The sequence below is a fragment of the Esox lucius genome, chromosome 9, assembly GCF_011004845.1.
Source record: "Esox lucius isolate fEsoLuc1 chromosome 9, fEsoLuc1.pri, whole genome shotgun sequence".
In the NCBI taxonomy this organism is placed as follows: domain Eukaryota; kingdom Metazoa; phylum Chordata; class Actinopteri; order Esociformes; family Esocidae; genus Esox; species Esox lucius.
Window position 1 is genome coordinate 20,883,990 of NC_047577.1, and position 22,797 is coordinate 20,906,786.

The 22,797-nt window shown below is 42.1% G+C and overlaps 1 long non-coding RNA gene across 1 annotated transcript; it reads right to left on the reverse strand.

Annotated features, from left to right (window-relative positions):
- Positions 1 to 20,542: 20,542 nt before the first annotated feature.
- On the reverse strand, positions 20,543 to 22,170 carry LOC117594861. Its single transcript, XR_004576122.1, has 2 exons — positions 21,890 to 22,170; positions 20,543 to 21,499 (listed from the first exon to the last, which is right to left on the reverse strand). It is a non-coding gene; the product is annotated as an uncharacterized LOC117594861 (long non-coding RNA).
- Positions 22,171 to 22,797: the final 627 nt, after the last annotated feature.

Sequence of the window (22,797 nt, forward strand, 5' to 3'; positions counted from 1 at the left end):
TATATCTGTCAGTCGTTGAAACATTTACATTAACGCTATGCCCCGCGTTTGTTGCAATTTGACATTTTCGTGAAACACCGTTTGATACATATGTTCGAAAAAGCTAATGCACAAAGAGCGACGGTGAACTGCCCCATGTGCTGTATGTTGGACAAAGTTCACAATGACTAACTAACACAAATCAGCGCCTCGTGATTCAGCAAGCTCCCACAACTTGGCTTGTCTGGCAAATACTGAAACCCGGAGATCAAAGTCAAACTGAGACAGACAGGTTGCACTTTTCCCCCTATTACGTCTTTCAATTATTAAGGTCTGCGGACTAGTAGGTTGCATTTCCTTTGATAGATTATATGCTAATTCATAATTTCAGTCTAAATGTCTCCATTGATTTGGTCCAGCCCTGTTTAGGCTGAGGTAGACAAAATGGTATTCATACTGGCTAGAATAGTTTTAAGCCTACTGGCCCTTTTCCACTGTTTTCAGACGGTTAGTAGAACACATATTGTACAATGGATTTAGAAGTGTATATTATTGAAATCTTAATTTGAACTCAGTTGGACAAGTTCCCTAGTCCTCTTAAAAATATGTTTACTTGTCCCCCACAATGTAATTGGGAAGGGGACTGTGCATGCTTGCATTAAGTGAAGATGTCTTGCCAAAAAAACACATTGTCAACATGGTGGCGCTAAAACACACATGAAAACATGCACTGTTTAGTGTCTAGCCTATTGCATTGTTTGATATCAATTAATTAAATTTAGGAATGTAAAATATATCCCCTCAAGGACCCAGCATGTCTGTCATAATGGATTTTCTTTTGGTTCAAATTTTGTGAGAAACAGGATGACTGAAATAAACAGATGGTTATTGGTATAATTATTGCACACAATTCTGAACTTATCAATTAACATTAGGGGCCTTAAAGTTTGTAGTGAAAACTTAGGAATGTGCGGCTTGAACAGGTATAAAGTTAGCAAATTACTTTTAGAATTACAGCATTTGGCATGCCCAGGGACATATATCACTAACTCACACAATGTCTCAGACTGCACTGGCATAATATTGACTTGGGTAAAGATGCATTTAAAGATCCAGCATTTACTAAAGTAACCTGTGTAGCCTAGGGTCGCTGTGCCCTCTTTCATGGTGAACCACATCTTCCCTGTTGTCTTGTTTAATAATGATTGCCTATTAATAAATGCAATTTAACAAGACCTAAACTAATTGTTGTAATACGGTTGAAGAAGAATGACATTTTCTGGAATGGCTGTTTTTATTTTAAAATCTAAATTGGTTGGTAGTGCTATTAACTTCCAAATATACATCAAAATGGAAGGAAAAAAAACGATTAGAAGTGATTTTGGTTGATAATAGGAATGTAAGGTGATAGTAGTCTAGACGTATCTGAGAAGCTCCATGGACAATATAAATGTGCCTATAACATCCAGGGAGTGGGAAGGCATCGTCAGCAGGGGTTTCCTGGTTTCATAGCGCAATTGCGACTCACTCAGGTGGCTGCAAAGCTGAGGTTAGTTACTCTGGCGAGTGAGCATGCCCTCACACGTGTTGACTTTGTTTTTGGGAGAGCAGAATGGCTTGGCGCAGATGCGTAAGAGGAAGCCTTGCCGCTATCTTAAACTCTATTGAATCCGTTAAGAGTTGCTGTGATGACACAGCCATAGATACAGCTGGATTTATCGAAGTTAGGAAAGTGAAGAAAAAAATAAGGTAAAAATAAAAACAATACACTTTGTAAAATGATGCTTTTCAAGTAGTTTAGTAGTCTAGGCTGCTGCACCAGGTAGTCATAGGGTACACATGGCTTTGATTCCGGCCCACTGCTATTCAAATCACACTCTTTTGTCTTTTCCACTTTCTCTCACTTTCTCTCCTCATCAATAAACAGCATATAATGCTCTGCCCCACAAACCAACCAAAACAAATGTATAAACATTTCAAGAACAGAAGGATAGCCTCATTTTCCCACTGCAGGATTTGACAGAAATATTGTCTTCATTGCTGACCAACCAATGAGCTTCCCTCATTTACTTTCTGTAATGGATTTTTAGCCAGACATGTTGACTAGATGGTTGTTCTGTGTGAGGCAATACCCCTGAGGAGACAGATAAAGAAACAAAGAAGGGTTTGTTGTTGCAAGCATGTACTGTATGACAACGTTTGAAACAGGAAGTTGATTTTAGTCACGTACCCGCTTCTTACCTCGCCCATCCGTGGAAAAACAAACGACCCATCCTGGCATGCTGCCAAACATCACAGACATGCAGGGTAGGATGAGCGAGTCACAGCAAGCCAAAGCCAAATACCAACGGAAATGGTTTCTGATAGAGAGTGTGTGCTTATGTTATTTTAAAGAGACAGTCGGCTAAAAGTCATGAACAAATGTATTCATAAAAAAAAATCCAGTCTATTTGTGTCGAATAGGATAAACATGGAAAACGCAACTGTGTCATGTATAGAGCAACAAGCAATACAATGTAGCCTATTTTAGAAGCCTGTTATATAAAAAACGAATCCAGTTGTGGAAGGATGGCCAGGCTACAGATGAGACGCTCGTACAGTGAACAGACAAATGACTCAGCGTTAGCAGGAGCTACCCACTCATCTCTTTCTCAAGGTCTGTGTCGATGCGGATCCACATCGCACAAGACTGTTGAATTGACCGGGCCATGGTCCGCATTGTCTCGTCCTTCTCTTTCGGCCTTGACTCTGGCACCTGCCTTGCTCAGCTGTGTGGAGAGAGACAGAAAGAGACACGCGGGGGGACACGTACTTTAGGTGCGGCAGTGAACAATTTGTCCTGCTTCTCTGCAGCCCGTAGCAGAACAGGCAAATGAGCATTGAGTGGCACTAGGAGTGTTGGCTATTTGCATCGAGGACAATGTGGCCCCTGTAAACGGTGTTTAAACAAATCCCGATGGCTGGGACAGATATATATTAAAGTAGTAAAATGAAAGTGTGTGTGAAATGAAATTCATAATCTTGTCCTTGTGTCTATCTACCCTTGACAAGCTGCCTACTGACGCTTATGCCATAGCAGGTTTCATCGTCATGGCTACCAATCAGCTTACATGTTTCTTTACTGCCATGCCGAGACGTCTACAGAGCAACAAGGTAACCACGTTGGTTCACTTAAGACTCCCCTATAAGCTGGTTAGTTCAAGTGGGAACATCCCTCACACTGGTGGCCTTGTCTTGAGCCGGGCCGGTGAGGAAAAGACAATCCTGCTTATAAAGTGTGATTATGGTTTACCCCCCCCCACACACACACACGCACACACAGTCAGTCACAGACTCACGCAGTCACGAAAATGACACGTAACACATGCGGTCATACGCACAAACACACACACAATTGCTGCCTACCTTGCATTCTCTCACCTGCGCAACCCACTTTCGAATGTTTTGTGACTGGTCAGGGAGGTTGCCAGACCCCAAGGCCGTGTCTATGTGTTACGTAATATCCAGAAGACAACCACCGGATTCAGTTTCATTATCCAACAAGCAAGAGATATCAGTTCGAAGTGTTACTTATAGTGTTTGGAAAAAAAAAGAGGCAGAAACAATTTGTGGATTATAGCTTTTATCTGCCCTAAAGCTTGGTTTTGTAAACACAGAATACTTGGACAGATCAAATGTTCACAAGAGCATAGAGCCTGTGGCGCACCAAAAATATTTCCAGAACAACAATTTAAAGTAACAATAGCTGGCTAATTTCAAACCCATCTGTTTGCAAGCTTCTGTTCAGGCTGCTACCAAGTTGGGAGCTGGTCTGCTGATGGGAAGGGGAGGGATTCTGGGGGGCAAGGTGAGGGCACTCTGGTGGTTTACGTGGCACGCTGACACCATTGATCGTCCCCCGGTGCTCTGTACACACACAGGTTTACATGTGAAGCAAGCAAAAGGTTGCCAGACTGGCTTGACATTAGCCTGATATTGTCAAATTGTTGCTAATGGATTTAAGAATATACACAAAAGTGATGTTTTTTATGGAGAACATTTTGCTTAAAGCTAACAGGCCTAAGAATATTTCTCATGAGGTCTTATAATTCTATAAAAGGAGAAGTAATCCTAATTATGCAACCCTTTCAATAATCAGTTCTTTGATAGGTACAATTGCCACAAGTGTTATCATAATTCTGCATTGCTATTTTTTCTTTTTGGGGCATTGCTATTTCAATAAATGTTGCTTCAAGCATTTCCCCCTTTTCAATTTCTGGGATTTTCTTAGCAGGATCAAAACATGTACCAATCTACATAGATCAGAGAATTCAGTTGACATCTGAGAATCATTATGACATGACACTAAGGAATTATATGGCTCTTATATGACAAGACCTGAGATCTGACATATACATTATACCATGGCATTTTTATGTACTCATTTCTGATTATACATTATTTCTCTACAATGCACAGCAAATCCCATCCTAGAACTCAAATGCTATAAAGTAAATTATTTCAGCTGCTATTGAAAGTCACATTTTAAACATTATCAGCTTTGTTGAATTTGAGAAAGGTCAACTAGGATGATATATTTGTTAGCTAAGCTAGCAAGTGTTTCATTACCAAATGCATCTAGCTAGCTACAGTAGCAAATGCTGTATTTCAGTGGATGTTGGCACATTTCTGCTGACAAATGAATGCATTTCTAGAAACAAATGAATTTCTTAAAAGTCATAGTGTTAAAGGCATAGTCAGCTCTGGGTTTTATGCGTTCTCTGGAAAACAATGCAACAAGTGCAAGGTTAGTTCTGACCATACCTTTCACCCCACACATTATTTGCAAGAGAACGTACTATAGTACATTATCCCCTGCCCATGTCAGCTCGAAATTGATACTGTGAAGTTCCTTCAGGTAAGACATTCCTTGCCTGCATGACTCATTGACTGGGGCCATTTAAAAGCAGTTTGTTGGAGGATGCATTTAGTCAGATGTGATATTTGCAGACATGGCCTCATGGCGAGTAAGGGGGGTCAAATGAGTCAGTTTATTCAGCTTAGCCGTTTCACATGGGAGGAAGTCTGCTCAATGGGAAAGAAACCCAGGAAAAGCAGACTGGGGAAGGTGACATTGAGGTCACACTGTAGCAGGGTGTCCATCCTTTTTCAGATGGACAGAAACAGAAAACAACTTCAGGACATTCACAAAAGTATCTAATGACAAAGAAAACAAATATAACCAAACCACATGACTCCATGCATTTTCTTTTTGAAGCTTGGGAGGATATGCTTCATAGAAAAAAATAATGAATCTTATCAATTTGCCCTTGACCAGGAATGTTTAGGCAAATCCCCCCCATGAATCAGTCAATGGACTTTTGTTCCTCTGTAATCTGTAAGTTGATGGACTCTGTAACTAGGTGGTTATATGCGCAAGCCTTCCAGTATGCGATTGAGGCAAATTAACAGTGTGGAAGTCATTTAATAATTGAACAAATAGCTTTGTAGTCGCTTTTCTTTGATGTGGTAAAGCCTTTTAATTTTTAAACAGTGTTCTCCGTGAATTAAACATTACTGTAGACAGCACATGTGCTTTGAAGTTAACGAACACACAATGCTGCATGTTGCTTTTGAGAGCAAAAAGAAAACAAATAGTCTTTTACCTTTGCCTGTCGGGAAGTGACTGACAGAGTTCCAAATAAATTGCAGTTTGGCACCCAATGCCTATAAATGGTAATCCTTATAGTCTCAAAGGGAATTTCCTTTCAGAGGTATTTGATTTGTGAACTTAATTGAAATGCATTTGAAGAAAAATAAATAATCATACAATATTATTGGCAGAGAACATTGTCCATTGTTGCCAAGGAAGTATAGGCCTACAGTGTCCAACCTTCCATTTAGTATAATATATCTTCTAGGCTGATGTCTAGTGTTTTAACTAAAAGCACTTATACCTAATAGACTTCTTTTAAAGCAGTGTTGAAGGCATTGTGTTGTGACAAGGCTTTTGAAAGCACCAACGGGTTATTTATCTTAGTCACAGTTTGTTTTGACAGGCATGAAAGCAACATGCTTTGTGCAATCACCTTAACAACTTCGTAAGAAATCATTTACAATAATTTTACGAAATATTTCCCAAAACTATACTTTAATTCAATTTAAGGTCATCAACAATTCACTTTTGGTGGAATGGAATGGAATATGATGCACTGCCCCCTTGGGCCAAAATGCTGAAAATGTGCATAATTTACTTAATTTTAGCCAACATTGGGCCAGTGGTGTCTCAGGTTTCATCTCCCTGTCCATGTCACTTTGTCAAAAATATTAAGAAATATAAATATCATATAAAAGGTCTTCCAAAAATTATGTGCCAAACCACACCAATGTGAATACTTATTTAAATACTTAAGTGTCAATTGGTTTTAGGTACTAATCAGATAAATTCTTCCTGAGCAATCTATGTCTGTAGATGTAGCATGTAAGAGAAGAGTAGTGTTTGGAATTGTAATAACACAATTCAACATTGCAGAAAATCTTTCACAGACTTCATGGATTTTTAGGAAATGTTGTTCCTTATGAGGAGAGGGACCTATGTACCAAATTTCATAACTTTAAGACAAACTGTGTGAGTGGGGTGACGTTGCAAAGTTTGCATTTGTTATCAACACCTTTTATATTGTTATCATTTGGCGATGTTTAATAATTGTTTTCTGTGTGATTCTTTAAATGAAGCACAACCCATCAAAATTGTCATTTTCAAAATTGACCCTGTGGTGTCTGAGCTGTTGCACGATTTCATCATGGAGAAAAAGTAATCATCATTATAATGTTATGGTTATTGTCAAGGCAGGAAGGAAAGGGTTACTATGGAGATCTTTCTCCTATCGGGACATTTGAGGTAATGAACCATTTCCTGTTTACAGGCATGTTTTTCTTTTCACGTCTTAATCATTCGAGCTTGACATAAACAAACCCCTTGCCTTACATAGAAAATAACTGAAAAATCTCCCACATTAAAAGGCTTCTACTCCCCCAAATAGCACTGAAAGTTAGGTTACAGTTTGCACGTTGACATGAATAACTAGTGCGGTCTACCCTTCAGACAACTGCCTACAGCTCGCTGAGTGTGCACACACTAAATCGTCAAATCACTTCCTGCTTCGCTGCAATGAATCCACTCTGACCCTGACAGCCTGTTATGGTGTGAACGGTTGAGGCGTATACCACTTAAAGAGATAGCTTCTTGGACAGCACAGAAGAAACATTTACAGCTCTATTGATAGTTTGCAATGCTTTTCTGGCAGATCAATAAGCAGAGGTAACAAATGCTGATTGAAAAAATAACAATAAATAGGTTAGCAGTGTCGACATTGCACCTATGTTACAGTGGGAACAGTCTCGAGAAGTGGTGCAGACGGCAGCGCTTTCATCTTTGATGCAATGTTGCGGTACAGAATGTAATGTAATATCCTGGAAATATCACAGCAGGCACTTTAATGTATAAGACAGGGTGTGATGTTTTTTGTTACTTTCAAAGAGCAGAGTTTGCATTCAAGTCAGTCAGACTACAGAGAAAGATGCCATTTTGGGTTTTCGGGCTTACCACCTTATGTAGCGATTGCTGACAGAATTTATAAAATGGAAGGCCAACTGAAATAAAATGGCGTGTTAGGAGGGAGAAGGGGAAAAACACTTTTGGACGGCATGCATCTGGAAGAGGAGGAGAGGCGGTGATGTCACAGGGGCAAAGTGAGGAGACAAGAGAAAAACAAGGCTCTCTTTTTCCCCTCTCTCGCTCTGTCTCTCCCTCCCTCCCTTCCTCCACCCTAATCCTCTTTGCAGGCCTGGAGGGAAAGAGTGGAGGGCTGCCAAGGCAAAGGCTGCTGGGAAAACGTAGAGGCTGCCAAGCGGGGCCCTGTCGCCTGCGTTAGAAGCACACATCTTTGTTCTCTGAGACCTGGTGTTCTGCCAAAGGCCTCATTTCAGCAAGGCATTATGGTTGCCCTGGATCGGAGCCAAACTACTGAGAGCTTACTCCCTTCTCACTCCCTTTTTTTTTTTTTGCTATACTCTATCCCTCTCTCTCTTTCCCTTCCTCCCACTCTCTTACACACATACATATATACACACACGCACATTGCTAGGCTCTTATTCATCCCTGGGCCCTCCGACTAGGGCTTCCTGCCAAACATTTGTCAGTTGCCATGGCAGCAAGACAGAGGGAGAGAAAGAGTGAGAGGGGAGGGGAGAGTGGAACATCAGATCGAGCCAATAATAATGAGTCACTCCTGGAGCCAGATGTGCCACATCTGCACAGCCGCCACAGTGGAGGAGGGGGAGGACAAAGGGAGAGTGGGTCAGGACTACCAGTTAAGCATGATGGGAAGGGGGAGAAGCGGGGGACATGGGTCTTTAAAAAATACCTGTCTTCAGTGATATATGTACGGGGACATTTACAAAAAGGGCCTACCGTTGCATTCTCTTTGCAAGCATGTAGACATGTGGAGAAACTGCCGGAATTTCCCCAGCGTGGGAAAATATGGAGAGATAAAAATGGCAATGCATTTATGGATAGACAATTCTAACAGAATGGGAGAGTAAAACCATATGATATTTGAGATGAGAAACCATGCTGTTGGACACCAGCCAGAAGGAGGCTTTTTTATTTTTGTGAAGAATATTGAAATGATGAAGCTAGCTAGTATTCCTCAACTTAAAAGTTCCATACCTCAACCAGAAACAAATTTATGGTAGGCTGTTAAACATTTCCTTTTATGTAGGAAGCTAGCTAGCAAACGCCCCAAATGACCAGACCATGCTTGTTTGTGCATTGGTGCAAAGATCTTTATATAGTTTTATTTAGCTTTAATGAGCTGTATCTGCAACATATTTATTACGCACCAAAAAAAATAGAACTATCCCTACTGTGATGCAATCGTTGATGTTTTAGTTTATTGCCAAAATCTGCAAGTTTCCCTTCGATTCACTCTTTCCAAAATCCACATTGATCTTTAGGGAGAGAATGGTAAACTTATCTACGAAGTGCCCCTTAAATTTCAGAGATTTTTTTTTAGTCTGGGCCATTATGGAAAGGAAAAAAAATCTTTGTTCCCTTTTCTACTCTTTTCCCTCTTTGCCAGTTAGTTCTCTAGCGTGCCAAGACAGCTATTCTCAATTCAGGTACCTCACACAGTGTTGCCAAAAATAACATCACTGCAGCACAGCAACATTAGTTCACCATGATGTAACTAAACCCCAGAGCAAAGAAACTTCAAATAATGATAGCTTACGTAATGTCCAGACAGCATTTTCAGGACACTCCAAAGTAGCAAGCCAATTGAAGGGGAGTTTGACATCAAAAGCTAGGGCAACACTTGAACATTCTGAAGTATCAGGTTGAAGGGGATGTAAGGAGATACATCATTTTTTGTGAGTATGCTGTATTAAAAAAAGAGTCTGGTGTGATGGATATTCATGTTGACAACAGAAAAATAAAAGGCTGGAGAAAATAATACAGATGTCAAAAAGAAATTGAAACAAGTATTTCCTGAAAGGGACATATAGTAATACTAATAATTGTGACAATAGGCAAATTATTTGTATGTTGCTTTGTTTTGTTTCTTTGTTTTTGTTTATAGTTAGATACTGTATAGTTTTATATAGTGTCTTTAAAATATATATTTTTAAAAGAACACATTTACAGGATATTTTTGTGTCAGTTATATTAACTATGGGTAGATGCATTTATGTTAATGCCTTTTTGTGCACATTTTGATGTCCTGGAAATAATACATTGTGATGTATTGTACTCAAGTTAAATTGCATGGTTATGAGCATGATGCTTCTTTCCAATGTACAGTCAACTCAGGAATTATTGGCACCTTCCATGAAGTGCCAAAATAAACCAAAAAACAAATGTATCACGTTTTGGGATCAAAAATACAACACAATAATTTCCATAAAACATTTTTTTTATTGAATAATATGAATTTTTCTGCCAAACATAGAGTTCCAGTAACCGATATGTCCTGAAGCAACCCCTAGAGTCGATAACCACACTGATCCACTTTCTGTAGAATATGAAAAGGTTTGCACACACTTTTAAACCGCTTCTCCATGCAGCACATTTCAAGATCTTGAGAGTCTTAGTTTTGCGCTTGTGGACTGCCCTCTTCAATTCAGACTGCATGTTTTCAATTGGATTAAAGTCCAGAGGCTGAGATGGCTATTGTATGACTTTTACTTCCTCTAGATAGTCATGTTTGTTTGTCTTTTCAGTGCTCAGGGCTGTTAACGACTCTGGCAGAGCTGATCCAAGGACCTCACTAAACCATTCAATTGGTAATAGACAGACAGGCGGTGTATTCAAAAGGCAGGGACTTAATCAAACTCATATTTATACCCCAGGGAAAAAGAAACAGGTTAAAGTCATGAATATAGTTCCTTGCGGAAGCCCTGAAAGCCAAGGCAGTAAAAAGGTTTATCTTGTTTGAACGACTTAGTATCTCGTTTGAATGACTTTTATCAAACAAGATAAACTTAGTATCTGGGCCCAAAAAAATCTTTAGTTGCACTGGGCTTCAGATCTTCTGTAGTTCCTGGAGGCTGAGACCAACTAAAAAGCTTTTAATTTATTAACAGACACCACTTTGTTTGCATGTATTTTAAATATTCATGTGCCAACATACAGTATTTTAGGCTTGTGTTGCAGGGAAAAAAGTACTATATCACTTATTATTTCTTTTCAGTTTCATTTATAAGTTTTAAGTTTCAGTTTCAAGGTTTATTTGTCAAATGCACCGAACAACACAGCGTCATCTTGCACAATGACGTTCTTGTGACATGGCACCCGACAACTACGTACAGTAGTGAGAATTAAGACGAAGAAAAAAATAGATATATAAGCAAAAATATACATAACATTGTACACTAGCATCAGTTTAAAAATTGTTCTGTAAACAAGTAGCAATCTGGGTAGTAGTATTGAAAATTATAGATATGGCATGTATGGCAATAATATACATAACAATGTAAACTAGCAGCAATAGGATGGGGAGTTGTATATTGTTTGCATTCACCTTGGTTACATTTCATTTAGGGTTCCAACACTTCTTGACCGTATATCACGGCTCTAAAACATGATGATGGATGCTTGGCTGCTGTTTGAGAAATAAAAATAATCTCATTTAATCTCATCATCATATAGGATACCCTACTTGCACTGGAAAACTCCAATGATATTAAGTCGTTTTATCCTATCTGAAGGGAATATCGGCAACAAAGCTGATACATTTGATAATAGCAATTGACCTAGTGATGATTTCAGTAAAGCTCAGCCTCCTACATCTAATAAACATTACCATAATGTGGTAGGACATTAGAAGTTGGTTAGTATCTGTAATAGATCCCATAGTCTTTGGCCAAATGTGGAAGTGATGAAAATCAAAACCAGGAAAGAGGGAAAGAATGAGTAACCTATACACAAAGAGATTGAACTGGCAAGACAATGGATAATTACTATGAAATTCAGCTAGTTAGATATTGAGACTTTATCTTTCAACCCCAGCGTGGCAATGATTTCTTCCCTTGAATTCGCTGCCATGTGTTGGTCTTCATAAAGACGACAACCAGGATCATATATAGATGCCAGTAGTGCTGGACTTGTTCTGCAACCTGTAGATCAAACATGCTTTCTCTATTTTCCATTTTTCGAAACATTGAGTTTCCAGAAAAGTTCACAGACTAACCAAGACCCCTATTGACGCAGACTTAGCACAAAATGTGAAGGTGCATTGGGCAAAAATTCAAGTGACTGATTGACTGACCGATTGACTGACCGAGTGACTGGCCGAGTGACTGACTTGATTGACTGACTGAAAGACTGACCGAGTGACTGATTGTAAAATAGTGTAGTGGTTATTGCCACCTACTAGACCAGGTATCAAATCTGGGCAGGGACAAGAAAGATTAGCTGAGGATATGAGGACAAATGTGGTGCTACTAAAAGGGCTTTAAAATGCAGAGCTAAAATCCACTAGTACAGAATGGCATGTGGGTCTCAAAATCAATGTGTTAAATAACTATTTAACATGTTCAGTGAGCCTATTGACCTCAATTTGAATAAGAACTGTCTTAATTATTTACATGTAATGATAACTGGACAATTGTGTTGCACCCTTAGCCTTGCAGGAAAGGCCAAGCTGGTCTCAGGGGAATTCATAGACTATTTTACGTAAATATTTGACAGCTGAATTCGTAAGATATATTATGTTAAATGAAGTAACATTAGAGTAATAATCCAGAAAAAATATTGCTATTGGCAGGCAGTGTTTCAAACCCGGGTCCTTCAGATCCGTAGACAGGTGCTCTACCCACTGATTCCAATAGGAACTTGCTGATACAGGCAGCAAGTAGTGGTGTTACCAGGTCAGTATGTTATAAGTGATTTTCTTTCTAACCCTAACTCAAACATTAACCCTAACCTCAAACCCAGTGTTGTGATACCTAATCTTAACCCAAACCCTAACCTTAACCCAAGTGCTGTGAAACTTAATGTTAACCTAGCTGTAACGTTAAAACATATTTATGACATATTGTAGTGACCTTGGTAAGCAGTGGGTGGGATGCCCTCCTGCAGAGCCCTTTTTGAACCCTTTTATTGTTATCGAAACTCTATATGGCGATTGGACATTCCTACAGACTGCTTGGCAAACCATTACCAATACTTTTGGTAGAAAAATATTGAGGACATTGGGATTTGGATTGTTTTATGTCTTGTTTTTATTGTAAACTTTTTTTCTGAACCCTTTTATTCTTATCATTGGATTCCAATACCTAACCCTAACCCTAACCCTAGTCCTTTGATCCTGATGTTGTCGTGTCAAACCCTAACCCATTTCCTTTACCCTAACCCTAACCTCTAGATTCCTGGACCTAATCCTAACCCCTACCCCTACCCCTGGTCTTTTCCTTTTTTGTTTTATGAATTCTGGGGTTGGGTGGTTTATTTGGCTCCCTTAGTTTTTGCCTTTATCTTAGATTCATTGCATTTATGCCAACCCTTAGTTTTGGATTCAACATTTTTGAGTGGACCTTTTAATTGAGACCTGCTCTTCCAATTTGGGCCTATGTATTTTGATATAATTTGATGCTCTATTGGCAACAATGGTTTTCTCTCTTTCTCTTTTTCTTTGGTGAAAAGGGGTTATATATTGGCTTATATATCCCCTTCTCCCTTGTTTTTGGATTACTGTTTTAAATGTGCCTAATCACAAAAATATTTGCATACCAGTCCTACCTTTTTTTTCAGATTTGTTTGTATACCAAATAATCTAACCTTAACCCCAGTGCTGTGATACTTAATGTTAACCTAGCTGTAACGTTAAAACACATTTATGACATATTGTAGTGACCTTGGTAAGCAGTGGGTGGGATGCCCTCCTGCCGAGCTGAAATTAGATGGTTCGAAACACGGCTTGGATGTTTTGTGCAAATTCGTAATGTATGATATGTTTTAGTAGCGTTCGCAAACATATCATATTTTTTCGTACAATTCATAACATATGATATATTTGTCTGGCATTCGTAAATGATGATACGTTTTAATAGCGTTTATTAAACATGTTACTTTTTTGCCAATTCATAATGTAATGTACGTTTTGGTAGTGCATTGTAATGTAACCTAACATAACATATCATACGAAATCGGGTGCCATGGATTTACATTAAATAGTCTACGTATTCCCCTGAGACCAGGTGGCAACAGCAGGCTACAGTAATTGTTTTGGCTAGAAGTAAGCGATTAAACTCCCCTTCCTTTTCTCAAGGTAGCTAGGACTGCTGACCAGAAAAAAAAGTTATTAAAAAGGTACTTGATGGATGCAAACAATGTTCTTCCCTAACATATAGTTATTGATATCAAATACTTTTTTTAATTGGGAAAGCTGTCCAGAAAAAAGCTATGATGATGATAATGGACAGAAACAATTTTCTCCACAAAAACAAAAAAAGACAAATCAAAACAACACAATCTGTTCAATTTAGATAGCTAAGTAACAAGGTGTCCTCATTTCAATACTTGTAATTTGTAATACTGTTTTCATTATTGGTTGTGTTTGGATCCAGTCTATTAAATTAACGTAAAGGCTTTTTTCTCCTCCATCAAGTGGGGTTTGTGGGCCCTGCCAATGTCTCTGCCTAGGTAGAATTCTGCTCACCACCAAGGTTCCATTGAAAATGAATGAGTTGCTTGCTGTCTCAAACCGCCTACAGTGTCTAGAACAAGCCAACATGTGTAAACGTAACAAAATGTGGAAAAAGTTAAGGGGTCTGAATACTTTCTGAATGCACTATACATGACGAACTATGTTTGTGGGAAAGAGGAAAGGGAGGGCTACATTCCAAACCTCTTTCTGTTATTTAATGTGGTAAATAATCTTTACCACCTGGGGTGGTTTAGAGATGTTTGTCACATGGAATGTGGGATGGTTGTCATTATCAACTACATTATAACCATATTGTTGAGGTCATTGTCACTGCCAGTAAATAATAAATCCCAAGCTCATTTGTGATGTTGCTATAATTTCCTCAATTCCCAGTAAAAATTAATACCTTCAGCTTTCATAAACATATGTGTGGCACGTGGCCTACTGGTAGAAAGTTGCTGATTTGAATGCTTTTCTGGTAAAGGGAAAAGATCTGTTGTGGTGCCTTTCCTTTTATAAATAGTTCTAGATCAGACAGTATACTAAATTACTAGACTGAAAATGTGTAAACGATGAAAAACTGTAGAATTATAACGTAGGTACTCTAAATACCAAATCTCTGTGATGTCAAATTAGTAAACAATGTGTAAACTGTATCTTAAGCTCCCTTTATACCTGGTTGTAACATATGTCCTTTGTTGTAATATTGTCCTGATCTGGACTGTTTACATTTTGAAGATATGATCAAAGTCCAATCAGAATTAGTCTTTTTACTGTTTACACCTGTCTACAAATGTTTTTAACATCAGAATGTGTGCAAAATCTGAATTAACATGCTAAAACAATTATGTATTTTAACTCATCTTGGCATTCATTTTGGAAGCTACTGACATGCTAGAAAAAGGGTATCTCCAAATAAGGTAACATAAGTAACATTCCGTAGAGTATAATATGACATAACGGATATTTGACAGTACAAATGGTAAAATAATGTTACACAGTCAACTCTGTACATTTCACCCACAGCTGCCCAGAAACACCATGCTGGTTACCAGTTACGTAGCTAATTTCTGAAATTGATGGGTTAAAATTACATTTGTAATCTAATACCGGCAGTAAGACTGTTAAAATGCATATTGAATAATTATTGAGCAACCATCAAAAATGTTGTGCCTTTCCTGAGTACCAGTGCAAATGTTACTGGCACGCTTCACTTACAGTATCAATAAAACCTATGCTAACAACCAGACAATGGGTTGTGTGTTAATCATTTCTTTATTTCCATTATTATTCACCAGTTCTCAAAAGCGAATAAAAATAATGAATTCCTTTTTTAAACACATGGCAGCACCCACAAACCTTAACTTCCTGAGGGTTAGGTACATTCGAGAACGTTTTTCCATAATGATTTTGACTGTTAGTCAACTCACCCGTGATATTAAGTTATATATACTGGTCATTAATTTAATAATTTTTTTTTGTAATTTTAATTTTATCTAAAAATAACCACAAGGTTTGGCTGCAGTCAGAGCCAGGATGAACATAAGTTACCCTTTTTATCAGAATTTAGATAAGAATCATTGATAAAAACACCACTGAAAAAATACTCGCTACAAAACTGGCGGCCAGCATTTTGGGTATTGAACAGTCGGACTGTGGAGAGTGTGCCACAAAGAATCAGAAGCCACAACAGTGTAGTAAGAAATTGTCATTTTTATTTACAATGCCGATGCATGTATTTGAGCTGATGAATTTATGGGGAAAAAATTCTGTAGGAGTATTATCAAGAATGAGACTCTGATGTAATATAAGTTTGTTTAAATTATAGTTTTGCATTCTATAACAGATTCAAACACATTGCATCATTGCATCATCTTCCGCTTATCCGGGGCCGGGTCGCGGGGGCAGCAGTCTAAGCAGGGATGCCCAGACTTCCCTCTCCCCAGACACTTCCTCCAGCTCTTCCGGGGGGACACCGAGGCGTTCCCAGGCCAGCCGGGAGACATAGTCCCTCCAGCGTGTCCTAGGTCTTCCCCGGGGTCTCTTCCCGGTGGGACGGGACCGGAACACCTTCCCAGGAAGGCGTTCCGGAGGCATCCGAAACAGATGCCCAAGCCACCTCAGCTGACCCCTCTCGATGTGGAGGAGCAGCGGCTCTACTCTGAGCTCCTCCCGGGTGACCGAGCTTCTCACCCTATCACTAAGGGATCGCCCAGCCACCCTGCGGAGAAAGCTCATTTCGGCCGCCTGTATCCGGGATCTTGTCCTTTCGGTCATGACCCAAAGCTCATGACCATAGGTGAGAGTAGGAACGTAGATTGACCGGTAAATCGAGAGCTTCGCCTTGCGGCTCAGCTCTTTCTTCACCACGACAGACCGATACATCGACCGCATTACTGCAGAAGCTGCACCGATCCGTCTGTCAATCTCCCGTTCCATCCTTCCCTCACTCGTGAACAGGACCCCTAGATACTTAAACTCCTCCACTTGAGGCAGGCACTCTCCACCAACCTGGAGTGGGCAAGCCACCCTTTTCCGACTGAGGACCATGGCCTCGGATTTGGAGGTACTGATTTTCATCCCCACCGCTTCACACTCGGCTGCAAACCGTCCAAGTGCATGCTGAAGGTCCTGGCTTGAAGGGGCCAACACGACAACATCATCCGCAAAGAGCAGAGACGAAATCGTGTGGTCCCCAAACCTGACACCCTCCGGCCCCTGGCTGCGCCTAGAAATTCTGTCCATAAAAATTACGAACAGAACCGGTGACAAAGGGCAGCCCTGCCGGAGTCCAACATGCACAGGGAACAAGTCTGACTTACTGCCGGCAATGCGGACCAAGCTCCTGCTTCGGTCGTACAGGGACCTGACAGCCCTTAGCAAAGGACCCAGGACCCCATATTCCCGAAGCACTCTCCACAGGATGCCGCGAGGGACACAGTCGAATGCCTTCTCCAAATCCACAAAACACATGTGGACTGGTTGGGCAAACTCCCATGAACCCTCCATCACCCTGTAGAGGGTATAGAGCTGGTCCAGTGTTCCACGGCCTGGACGAAAACCACACTATTCCTCCTGAATCCGAGGTTCTACTATCGGCCGTATTCTCCTCTCCAGAACCCTGGCATAGACTTTCCCGGGGAGGCTGAGAAGTGTGATCCCCCTATAGTTGGAACACACCCTCCGGTCCCCCTTCTTAGGGGACCACCATCCCGGTCTGCCATCCCAGAGGCACTGTCCCCGACTGCCACGCGATGTTGCACAGGCGTGTCAGCCAAGACAGCCCCACAACATCCAGAGACTTGAGGTACTCAGGGCGGATCTCATCCACCCCCGGTGCCTTGCCACCGAGGAGTTTCTTAACCACCTCGGTGACTTCAGCCCGGGTGATGGACGAGTCCACCTCTGAGCCTTCATCCTCTGCTTCCTCAATGGAAGACGTGACGGCGGGATTGAGGAGATCCTCGAAGTACTCCTTTCACCGCCCGACGACATCCCCAGTTGAGGTCAACAGCTGCCCACCTCTACTGTAAACAGCGTTGGTAGGGCACTGTTTCCCTCTCCTGAGGCGCCGGATGGTTTGCCAGAATCTCTTCGAGGCCAGCCGATAGTCCTTCTCCATGGCCTCACCGAACTCCTCCCAGGCCCGAGTTTTTGCCTCCACAACCACCCGGGCTGCAGTCCGCTTGGCCTGTCGGTACCTGTCAGCTGCCTCTGGAGTCCCACAAGCCAACCAGGCCTGATAGGACTCCTTCTTCAGCTTGACAGCATCCCTTACTTCCGGTGTCCACCACCGGGTTCGGGGATTGCCGCCTCGACAGGCACCGGAGACCTTACGGCCACAGCTCCGAGCGGCCGCTTCAACAATGGCGGTGGAGAACATGGTCCACTCGGACTCAATATCTCCAACCTCCCTCGGGATCCAGTCAAAGCTCTGCCGGAGGTGGGAGTTAAAGATCTCTCTGACAGGAGACTCGGCCAGACGTTCCCAGCAGACCCTTACAGTACGCTTGGGCCTGCCGAGTCTGTCCAGCTTCCTCCCCCGCCATCTGATCCAACTCACAACCAGGTGGTGATCAGTTGACAGCTCCGCCCCTCTCTTCACCCGAGTGTCCAAGACATATGGCCGCAGGTCAGATGAAACGACAACAAAGTCGATCATCGACCTGCGGCCTAGGGTGTCCTGGTGCCACGTGCACTGATGGACACCCTTATGCTTGAACATGGTGTTCGTTATGGACAAACTGTGACTAGCACAGAAGTCCAATAACTGAACACCGCTCGGGTTCAGATCAGGGGGGCCGTTCCTCCCAATCACGCCCCTCCAGGTATCACTGTCGTTGCCCACGTGGGCGTTGAAGTCCCCCAGTAGAACGATAGAGTCCCCAGTCGGAGCACTTTCCAGCACCCCTCCCAGAGACTCCAAGAAGGTCGGGTACTCTGCACTGCCGTTCGGCCCGTAGGCACAAACAACAGTGAGAGACCTATCCCCGACCCGTAGGCGCAGGGAAACGACCCTCTCGTTCACCGGGGTAAACTCCAACACATGGCGGCAGAGCTGGGGAGCTATAAGCAAACCCACACCAGCCCGCCGCCTCTCACCATGGGCAACTCCAGAGTGGTGAAGAGTCCATCCTCTCTCAAGGAGTGTGGTTCCAGAGCCCAAGCCGTGCGTAGAGGTGATCCCGACTACCTCTAGTCGGAACCTCTCAACCTCACGCACCATCTCAGGCTCCTTCCCCGCCAGCGAGGTGACATTCCACGTCCCTAGAGCTAGTTTCCGTGTCCGGGGATCGGGTTGTCTAGGCCCCTGCCTTCGACTGCCGCCCGATCCTCTCTGCACCAGCCCCTTATGGTCCCTCCTGTGGGTGGTGTGCCCAAAATACACATTTTGTTATAGTAAAAAGTGTCTGGTTTACAAGAACAAATAACAGGAGAACCACATTTCACCCACATTTTCATGTTTGTACAAATATTGATATTAGTTTTTGTTCAAACACATCATGATATTAAATCCCTCAACAAAACGTGAGAATAATTAAATGTTTGTAACAACATCGACTGCATGCACATAACGTGGCCACATTTAAAAATGGTTGAACTTCCCCTTTTATATTACTGTGCCAACCAACCCCAATTTCAGCTATGCTAAATGGAAATAGTTAATCTGCCAGCTTGTGTTGGGTCATTAAGCCAAATTAATATTGCAAAATACATTTTGGGCTGGTTGTATAATATGTTGTTCATATGTGCATACTTTATGAGCATAGTTACCATACCTCAGTATAGTATAGTTACCATACCTCAGTATAGTATAGTTATCATAACTCAGTATAGTATAGTTATCATACCTCAGTTAGCCATGAGATTCCAGATATTATTCTTTTTAAGGGATACATCTTTCCTGAGACCTATTTTGTCTCAACAGTGCCATTTTTACTTTGAGTGGCCAATAATCCCTGAATTTTTAAGGAGATGCCTTATATTGCAAGCAGATCCCATATGTGCACATTGGTCTATTTTCGCCAGGTCTGAACTAAAGACTCATAAAAAAACAACACCAAAAACAGGCCCTCCTAGTCCTTCTGTCAAGGAAATGGTTTTACGACGTCTAGCACATGAATCAAACCAACATTTTCCGACATTTTCAAACTTCCCTCTCTGTTTTTGTCATCTGGCATCAGCCACTATAATCCTTGCGTGGGCTTGCCATGCGGTCACCGCTGCTGAAAAACTCCTCTTTGAACCACAAACGGCAGCAGAAGCCATTTATCTGAGCTGGTCTAATTCAAACCAGATGTGAGGGCGTTGTGTACCCAGAACAACAGGCCTACATCCCAAATGGAAACTTTTTCCCTACATAGTGTGCTCCTTTTGACCAGGGGCCATGCAGCTGTGATCAAAAAGTAGTGCACTATATGAGGGTCCGCTTGTGATTTGGTATGTACAATAGGCATGTGAACACAAGGCCTCCCACATGAATGGGGGAAATTCTATTCTGTCCAACAGAATCAGCTGGGATGAAAACAATAGCCGTTTCACATTCTCTTTCCCTCTCTCTCTCTGTGGAGAATGTACATTTTATCTGCCTGTGTTTTTTTTTCCGTTACCGCCTTCCTGAAATCTGTTTAATAGAATTGTTCCCATTCCTCTTTCCAGTGCTATTTTGAGAGGTCTCATAAGCCCTTGCAAACCCCATGTGTGCTGACTTGTCCTGAAGAAGTCAGATTTTGTAACAGTTCCTCAGCTCATTCATTAGTGCCCGCAGTGGTAAAAGATTTAGCAGCATGAGACTAAAATGATGGTTTCTTTTCCCAAAAGGTTTTGGAAAACTCCACAGTCCTTTGATTTTCTTCTGTTTTGTTTGTGTGGAACAGGACTTTGAATCCTGGTTGCAACATGCTGAGAGTGGATCCAGCATTGACTAGCATAGACCAGCGTTGACCAGCATTGACCAGTGTTGACCAGCGTTGACCAACATTGACCAGCGTTGACCAGCGTTGACCAACATTGACCAGCGTTGACCAGCATTGACCAGTGTTGACCAGCATAGACCAGCGTTGACCAACATTGACCAGCGTTGACCAGCGTTGACCAACATTGACCAGCGTTGACCAGCATTGACCAGTGTTGACCAGCATAGACCAGCGTTGACCAGCATTGACCAGTGTTGACCAGCGTTGACCAACATTGACCAGCGTTGACCAACATTGACCAGTGTTGACTAGTGTTGACCAGCATAGACCAGCGTTGATCAGCATTGACCAAAATTGACCAGCGTTGACCAGCATTGACCAAAATTGACCAGCGTTGACCAGCATTGACTAGTGTTGACCAGCATTGACCAACATTGACTAGTGTTGACCAACATTGACTAGTGTTGACCAGCATTGACCAAAATTGACCAACATTGATGTGTGGGATGTTGGATAGGGACGCCTTATGTCACGAGCTCCTTGAGGTAGGTTGGGCACATGCAATACTGGTTTCTGGCTGTTGCAGTCACTCCCATCTCAGAATGTCTAGACCTTCTCGATCTCTTCCGGACCAGCTGGGCCATTTTCACCAATTGGTTATCAAGAAATTGATTATTATAATTTTTTTATTGTATGTGGCCCAAACACTCTTCAGGGCAATCCAGTTAATCAACCACCTACAAAGACAGAGAACCGAGTACCTGATGGGACAATCATTTGTTTAGGTCTGTAGAACTGACTTTCTCTGTCACTCCAGCTGACTGATTCCCAGGAAGACAAGTAGCATCTGAATTTCTCCAACTTCCTGAGAATTTCACCAACTTCCTGAGAATTTGCCATCTGTCCTCCATCTTTCATCTTGACATAAAACAAAAATAATAAGAAAAAAAGAAAAAAAGAAGTACATTTTGAGTCTTTTGTGTCCTCCTCACTGATATTTGATATATGATTCTCAGGAGGCTTTGTGCTGGCTAGGTAGGCTATTCTGGCAGAGCTAAAGGGTGTAGGTGCAAATGCAAACTGTTCTCTACAAAGTGCTTAACAAGCCATTCTGCAGCATTTATGTTCAGCCTCAGCATTAACCCCCGATGTCTAGAATGCATGTAATACATCTCAAAGCTCTGTGTGGTAACAACCTGCAGACGTAAGCCTTGAATGACACATGCTAACAAACGGCTCCCACACTGACACATGACCCGTGCACACTAACATGCAACACAACAAGCCACACTCTTATTAAAGGCTTACCTGAGTTGGGTGTTAGTGTGTGTGTGTGTGTGTTGTGTGTGTGTGTAAGCCTTGAGTGAATGAGTGTATGTGAGGTGTCAGAGATGAGGCAGAGCCCTTGGCAGACTGTATTTTCCGAGCTAAGAAGAGCTGAGTGGGCTGAGAGCATCAGAGGCTTTATCCGATCTGTTTGGGCTGTCTCTCCGGGCCAGAGCCCACCTGTCGACACCCCTCCTCCACCACAAGTCCTACCCGTCCCTACATCCCCCTAATTCCATTCCCCCTCTCTCTCACCCTGCGAAGCGAATCCCCCCCCCCTCCCACTTTACTCCTGGTGTGTCTCCAGTTCGGTTATCCGTCTTCATCTGGACCTGTCACACAGCCCCACGCTGCACCACAGAGAGAGGCCCTGGACGGCCAAGCAGAGTACACTAGGTGCCCTTGGCGAGACAGATAAGCCGATGTTATATGATTATGCGGCGCAGTGTTATTGTGCAACCCATGATTCACACTCTGCTCTAATTGCTGCGCCGCTCGCTTGTGCATGTTTCAGCGTGGGCGGAAAAGGAGAGAGCGGGGGGGGGGGGGGGGGGGGGGGCGGTAAGCGTTTTTACCGCTCTCACAGGTCAGTGTTCGGGATGTGAGGAGGCGGAGGGCAGGAGGCGTACAGGGCGGTAAAGCGTGGCCCGCGTAGACCAACCACAGTGACCCGTTTTTTTTTTCTCCTTTTTATGCTGCTCCTGTAAACAAGGACTCGTTTACACAGGAATGACGCACATTGGGACAGAAAGTGAAGGCCGCTGGAGAAAGAGCACTGATAATAAAGCTGACTAAATCCGGTACTCTCCATATGCTGTCAAATACCTGAAATCATTCAAATCAAATACCTGAAATCCTTGTCATGAATTATTCAGCATTATGTAATTGCA